This window comes from Globicephala melas, chromosome 3 (genome assembly GCF_963455315.2).
Source record: "Globicephala melas chromosome 3, mGloMel1.2, whole genome shotgun sequence".
NCBI lineage: Eukaryota > Metazoa > Chordata > Mammalia > Artiodactyla > Delphinidae > Globicephala > Globicephala melas.
In genome coordinates this window covers 78,260,690-78,269,054 of record NC_083316.1, presented here as the reverse complement: position 1 = coordinate 78,269,054, position 8,365 = coordinate 78,260,690, and positions in this window count along the sequence as shown.

Below are 8,365 nucleotides of genomic sequence, written 5' to 3'. Positions count from 1 at the left end.
ATCTGATGAATTCCCCTAAAATTTTTGAAATTCCATTTGTATTACTTCTATCATATCTATTTTTTAAATTTTGTTTTATTTTGTATTGAGGAAAGCTATAATGGAATGCTTTGGTCTTCTCTGGCTGTCGTCAAGCTCTATTTTACTGCTAACAGTGAAGGCTAATGCTAATATAAAGTTATAACAGTGTGTTATATAGAAAGGAACTGAGGCTACTATTTTGGACCAGAACTAGGAAACTGTGCACACAGTAACCCCAAATCAGTAACAATGAGAAATTTATTTAGGACTTTCCTCTATAGTTTGAAACCTAAAGAATATCCATTCTTCCGTCCCCTAAAAATATACCCAATTAAATAAAGGTTGGTAGTTACCAACCAACCTCCTGAAGTAAAGGTATTTTATCCTCTGGATAATATCTGAACTTTAAAAAGTATATGTTTTTTAAACAGAATATATTCCATCATAATGTTGTTAGTCTATTTTTTAAAAGAATGGAGAAAAATATAAGGAGAAAGAGAATCTGAGAAAGAAGCAGAAGCAGAAGTAGTAAAAGCAGGAGGAGGAGGAGGAAGAGGAGAAGAAAAAGCAGCAGCAGCAGCAGCAAGAACTTGCTGCCCCTCTCCATTCCCTCACTTACTTCTCAACTCTTTATAATCTGATTTCTGCTCACAAGACTACAGAATATTCTCTACATCAAATAAACAACCTTACTCAGTAGCTTGTTTTCTGTCCTTATCCCATTTGAACTATCAGCAGCATGTGACATGTTTAATTTCTCTATTTGTTAAAACTATCCTCTTGGTTTTTAAGACAATTCTCTTCCCACAGATTTATTCCCTGATGTGTCTTTTATTTCCATTTACCACCTTAAATGTTCATGTCACCCAGAAAAGATGAAGGTATTTATAATAAACTTAACTGAGTGCCAGAATAAAGCTCACGACTATTTTAGGTACAGAAATATACAGCACCCAATAAACTAAAATCACAACGTCTGGCAGTTAATGAAAAATTACCAGGCAGGCAAAGAAGCAGAAAAGTACAAGCCATAAAGCAGAGAAATTAATCACTAAAAACCAACTCAAAAATGACACGGATGGTACATTTAAGAGACAAGGACATTACAACAGTTACCATCACTATATTCCATACATAAAGAAACTAGAGGAAACTTGAGCATGTTATGTTTAAATGTAAAAGACACATCAAACCCAAATCAAACTTCTAGATGTGAAAACTACAAATGTCTCAAATGAAAAATTCACTGAATATAACTAACAGCAGATTGGGAACTGCAGAAGAAAACAGCAAAGTAAAAACTTGAAGACATGGCAATAGAAACTATCCAAAATGAAACATAAAGAGAAAAAAAGACTGAAAAAAAAATGAACAGGGTATCAGTAAGTTTTGAGGCAACTTCAGATAACCCAATATGTGTGTAATTAGAGTCACCAAAAAGAAGACAGGGGCTTCCCTGGTGGCACAGTGGTTGAGAGTCAGCCTGCTGGTGCAGGGGACGCGGGTTCGTGCCCCAGTCCAGGAGGATCCCACATGCCGCAGAGCTGCTGGGCCCGTGAGCCATGGCCGCCGAGCCTGCGCGTCTGGAGCTTGTGCTCCGCAACGGGAGAGGCCACAGCGGTGAGAGGCCCGTGTACCGGAAAAAAAAAAAAAAGAAGACAGAAAAATATTTGAAGAAATAAAGGCTGAAATGTTTCCAAATTTGGTGAAAACTATAAACTCATAGATCTAAGACACTCAATAAACCCTGAGCAGAAGAAACATGAAGAAATTACACACAAGCACATCATAATCAAGTTACTTAAAACTGATGACAAAGAGAACATCTTTAAAGCAGCCAGAAGTATAAATTTTTAAAAATAATAATAAAATATCTTTTCTTGTAGTCATGTTTCCTTTAAAACCAATCTACACTCCTCTTTCTGTAGCTTTTCCAATTAGGACCAATATTTTATTTTTAAGCTAGAAATTTATATATACATACAAACATAAAATTATAAATTATATACTTAATATAAATTAAATATAAAATTCAGAAGCAGTGCTGGGAGTATGGTGAGGCAAAAGAAGAGAAGTTCCTCCAGCATAAAATTTTAAGGATGTACTTACCTGACTCTGAGAGGGACTGCCTCCTTAAATTTTCAGCCTAGGAGTCCTTCTTGCCTCTCCCTAGGCCCAGTCTTATTCTGCAACAATCATCAAAGAACCTCTCAATGAGTTTTACTGACGAACATTAGAGCCTCATTAGGAACTTAAGATTCCTAAAGATTCACTTGTATCCTAGAGTTTATATTTTCCAGGAAACATTTAAAATTCATCTCATTTGTCAACAAACAAGCAAAAATTCAGCACTATTTAAGTGTCTGAATCTTCTGAGGATACAACACAAGATCCTTACTTTAAGAAGTTCATGTCTAACTGCCAAATGTAAAATAGATAGCTAGTGGGAAGCAGCTGCATAGCACAGGGAGATCAGCTCGGTGCTTTGTGACCACCTAGAGGGGAGGGATAGGGAGGGTGGGAGGGAGACGCAATAGGGAGGGCATATGGGGATGTATGTATACATATAGCTGATTCACTTCGTTATACAGCAGCAACTAACACAACATTGTAAAGAAATTATACTCCAATAAAGATGTTAAAAAAAAAAGTCTAGCAATGAAAGTTAACAATTGAACACTTACCATGAAAAATGGCAAGTATTAAAAGGAGGTATGGACTAGGAGCTTCTCAGGCACTGGGAAGAGAAAGCCTAACACTAAAGATTGGAAAAGGGTTCCAGGGAAAGGCTTTGCAGGATGAACAGTCCTTCTGTGGTAGGGGATGCAAATTCATGACTACAGACCGAATATAAGAAAAAGTGACAGTGCATGCACAATGATTACATGTCAGTGTGCAGGGAGAAGAGGGAATGATGGGAACTATGGCAAACTGGAGCATGGTCCAAAAGGTGCAGTTACTCAACTCAGCTAATGGTTGCTATGTGGGGAACAGGTTCACCATGGTCAGATATTCCATTTTCCCAGAGGTTAGAAACTTGACATTTAGAATTACTTAACCTCTCTGAGTTTCAGTTTCCTCACCGATAAAATGGGAGTAACACTGTCTACCGACCTCACTAAAGAGGGCAAGAGGACTAGCAGAAAGCACATGTGAAATATGTGGCATAGCATTTGGTCAAAAGTGGTAGTTAGGGCTTCCCTGGTGGCGCAGTGGTTGAGAGTCAGCCTGCCAATGCAGGGGACACGGGTTCGTGCCCCGGTCAGGGAAGATCCCACATGCCGCGGAGCGGCTGGTCCCGTGAGCCATGGCCGCTGAGCCTGCGCGTCTGGAGCCTGTACTCCGCAACGGGAGAGGCCACAACAGTGAGAGGCCCGTGTACCGCAAAAAAAAAAAAAAACAAAAAACGGTGGTAGTTATTAGCATTTTGAAGAAACAATAATTAAAAACAAAACTAAACCATAAAATCCATACCAAACTGAGTTTAAGTGTTTTTGTTCATTCAGGTCATAATTCAATCTCTTTCAGAGTTCTTAGTTTGAAGTGATGATAACAACAAAACAAGCAGAAATGGCAGTTAGCAGAGACCTGCATGATATGATTCTAGACAATTAAAGATTCTTCTAATGCACTGAAGCACTGTGCACCAGGCACCTGCATGACAAGCATATTAAACAGAGAAAAATTCCTTAAAGAGTTGATGTTCGGTGGGCGTTGGGGAAAGGAGGAGAGGAGACAGATGATTAATAATAAACATTATAAATATGTATTATATATCAGCAAGTGATAAGTGCTATTAAAGGAGAGCACAGACTATGGGAAGATTGGGACTACAGGGTTGGTGGAGATGAAATTATAATTTCATATTGGTTGGTTAGAGCAGGTCCCATTGGGAAGAGAATATTTAGGGGAAGATTTGAAGGAGGGGAAAGACTTGGTTATGTGAATATCATTCCAAAAATAGATGCATAATCAACAATTTTCTTAATTTGTATATTACTGATTCTCTATTCCAATTAATTCTCTATTAATCCTCTTTTTAGTCATATCAATTTTTTCTTACTCTTTCTTACTCAAAAAATATTTCAGGTAATTTGTTAGAAACAATGATCAAAAAGAAAGATCAAAAAGAACACTGTTGGGGTTCCCTGGTGTCGCAGTGGTTAAGAATCTGCCTGCCAATTCAGGGGACATGGGTTCGACCCCCTAGTCCGGGAAGATCCCACATGCCACAGAGCAACTAAACCTGTCTGCCACAACTACTGAGCCTGCAGTCTAGAGCCCGTGAGCCACAACTACTGAGCCTCCATGCCACTACTACTGAAGCCTGCATGCCTAGAGCCCGTGCTCTGCAACAAGAGAAACCCCCACTCGCCGCAACCAGAGAAAGCGCAGGTGCAGCAATGAGGACCCAATGCAGCCAAAAATAAAATGAATAAAATAAAATAATTTAAAAATAATAATAAAAATAAATAAAATAAAATACTATAATTTAAAAAAAGAACACTGTCATTTAGTGAGCACTCAATGAACATATTTTTAATGTTTTAAGAGGCAAATTAGATTAGCATGTTTAAATTTCAGAGATGATCCTTCAGCTAATTTAAATATCTTTAAAATAATGCATTTAATAGCACTGTCTCTATAAAATCTCAAATAGGTGACCAATATTTTTTAGCACAACATGCAAATATACTGCCATTCTAAGTAGACCAGCAGATTTGTTTCTTGAGAAGCAAGATAACCATAAACTATACAATTTTCTATAGGAAAGCATAATAAAAAGCTGATAAATAAGATTCTTGGGAATAATCACCCAGATTTTTTAGTAACCAGATCTCTGTGTGTGCTCCAAAAAAGAAGAAATTACACAACCAGACTAACTAAATAACATCACTTCAAGAAAAATAGAGAAATGATAAAAACTATAAAAGATTATAAATGTTTAACAGAGAAAAATGAACCATATAATAGAGCTATGAACTCTCTAACAGTTCTGAAAAATATTCAAGCTGAATTATAAAATAAGTATTCAAATATATATTTTAATATCCTCCCCAGCACATTTCAGTATTTCCCTGAACCAATTTTATGTACATGTAATTTATGTTCCTGTGTCAAACACCTGAATGTTATAAATATATTAGCACAAAAACCTATTTTGAGGATTTTATTAAATCAGAAGTATGTACTAGTACGCTTCCACTCAGTTGAATAAGTTAATACAAGAGCTGGTGGCTAGTTACAGTACAAAACTGAGCCAGGAAAAACATTCATTTATTTATATACTACAGCACCTGAAAATGTTTCATTTACACGGTGCCCAGAACCACAAAATTTATCAGACTCTCCCATCCAAGCAAAGGCTACATTTCCAAAGACACTGTAAAATTCAAACTAATTTTAAAGTAAAAACTAGCATTACATAATTATATCTAAAAATCAGAAAAAAATAAAGAGTATTCTGTAAATGATGAAAAAAGTAATGTACAAAAGATTTTGTAAAATAAAGAATTTTATGCAGAGATTGTGGAAATAATGATCCTAAGAACATTTTATGCAAAAAAATCAAGACTGCATATGATTAAGATGAAAAACCAGGGGAACTCATAACATAAACGATGTTATGTTATTACAGGGAGACATACATGTAGGAGACCTGAAATTTTCTATTTTTAAATTATTATTTATTTATAATACTTACAATCAGCCTTTTAATATAGCATGGAAAAATTACGGCATTTAAATACTCAAATCAAGTCAGCCAGCACCCACAAGGTCGGAGCCTAACTAAAAATTCACATTATTCACATATTTCAGTGGGTCACAACTAGGGTCAATTCTGCCCCCCAGGGGCATCTGGCAATGTCTGGAGACATTTTCTGATTATCACAACTGCGAAGTAGGGGAAGTGGCACTACTGGTATCTAGTGGGTAGTCAGGAATGCTGCTAAACATCTTCAATGTACAGACAGCACCCCACAGAAAAATTATCCAGTCCAAAATATCAATAGTGTGCAGACTGAGACACTCTGCTATACAGATACATGCCTTTGTTTAAGACCCCGTCTCTGGGTCAGTCAGCTATGACCAGAATAGCAGAGTCAAATGGAACAATGAATAGTCATCTCCATAAAGAATCCCTCAGAGGGGCTTCCCTGGTGGCGCAGTGGTTGAGAGTCCGCCTGCCAATGCAGGGGACACGGGTTCGTGCCCCGGTCCGGGAGGATCCCACATGCCGCGGAGCGGCTGGGCCCGTGAGCCATGGCCGCTGAGCCTGCGCGTCCGGAGCCTGTGCTCTGCAACGGGAGAGGCCACAACAGTGAGAGGCCCGCGTACCGCAAAAAAAAAAAAAAAAATCCCTCAGAAAAGGGCCATGTTTTAGAAGACAACATGACTGGCCTGTCCAATTTGTCAAGAAAACACAGAGTACCTTCTTTGTGGCCATCACCAAATTGCTCTTCACACCTCTGTCCCATCTGTCCAGGACCTCTATTTGGCTGAAAGTTATTATGTTCGAATCCTCCATGTGTCTTTCTTTTTCACTTTTTATTATGGAAAATCCACACATACACAAAATAGAATAGTATAATGTAGCCATCACCCAGCTTTAGCAAGTATCAACATTCTTTCATTTTTGATCTTGTCATTTTCATTTTTGGTTTTACCCCTCTTGTTTAGTGGTTTTGCTGGGGCATTTAAAAGCAAATCTCTGTCAACATATTATTTCACCAGTTAATACTTCAGTTTCTTCCTATGTAATTTACCCCTGAAGAAAGATACTCAGGATCAACTGGATATGATCAACCTGGAAAATGGGCAATAGAATGAAACTAGTTTAATAAAGTAAGGAGTTAATGGGAGGGACCAGAACAGACATCCCAGATGTGATAGGGCAAGCCTTCCATGGCTATAAGAAGTAAGCCAAGGGCTGCATACCAAAAGATAGTAAAAACAAAGGCATTTATGGTAGATGCATTCAGACATAGATTCAACAGTTAGGACCTATATGCAGAGTAAGGCAGCAGTGAGATGATATCACATAGTTGCCAATGATAAACCAAGTGTCTGTATCAGGAATGTTTGTAAGTCCTAACGCTCTTGCTAACTCTAACAATTTGATAGCTACGTGGAGTGCTCTTATAAAGATTCCAGCACTCCAAGGAGGGAAAAAAATCCAAGATCAGTGAGGAATAGGGAAATGGTAGCACCTATGCCCCAGAGTTGCCATTTCTTGTCTGGGAGTTAAAGTAATAAACCCTGGAAAGGAAACTTACCTTCCATGTAAAACGCAGGCATTACCTGAGAATCCAGGAAGCCAGAAGAAAGTCAAAAGTACCATGCATCATACTGCAGAGTCACATAAAAGGCTGGCCTGCTCCTTGGCATTCTGCCTATTCTCTACCAAATGTGGGTGGCCCTACACAGACAAACTTGTTCATAAAATACCAACAACACAGGAGCTGCACGACATGCGAGTGTACTATGACTACATCAAAAGAAAAGAAGCCAAGAATCCTGCTGTAAATTCATGGGAAGGATTTAAAACCACAGGTTTAAACCAGAGACACTCAACTCATTAACATATAGTCCAAAAGAAAGAATATGTACCCGGCTCCTCTAGTTTCCAGTCTCAAACAGTGTGGTGTATGTTCTTTACAAAATTCAAGTCTGATTATGTCACACCTTACTTAAAATCCTTCAGTGATTCCCACCTTGCCCTAGAATAAAGTCCCAAATCGTAACACAGCCTGACCTCACCCTTGCCTACTTTTCCTCCTCCAGTGGCACAGCATTCTGCCTTTCTCCATCCATACTGACCTTCTTTCAGTTTCTCTTCCTTTCTTGGATAAAAAACATTTGCACTTGTTATGCTCCAGGCACTGTATTAAGCACTTTTCATACACATTTCATTTAATCCTCTTAAAACCTTAGATGCGTTATCATCTCCACAAGAGAAGTTAAGTGCCTTGCCACGGAAGAGCCAAGTACAGTGAGTGCTTAATTAAAGGTACTATACCTCAACTAAAGCCTTCTGCAATAAAGACTTGCCAAAAATGTAAGAAATTTGTTTTTAGATCATAAGCAAGCACTAGTCTCAAAGTGTTTGGTCATTTTTTTTAATTAAGTTAAATATAAAAATACAATAATGCCCCCACTTAACTCAGGTCAGACCTCTGACAATCTCCACTGTTCTCTAGAAGTTGGAATTAAAAAAAAAAAAAAAAAAAGCTGAAAGGCCTGTTGTAAAATCCATGAACTTTTTTATGACAGGACAAGCAGAGTTATGTGTAGACACCAACGATTAAGTAAACCAGATCATAATAAATTATATGTGGATACG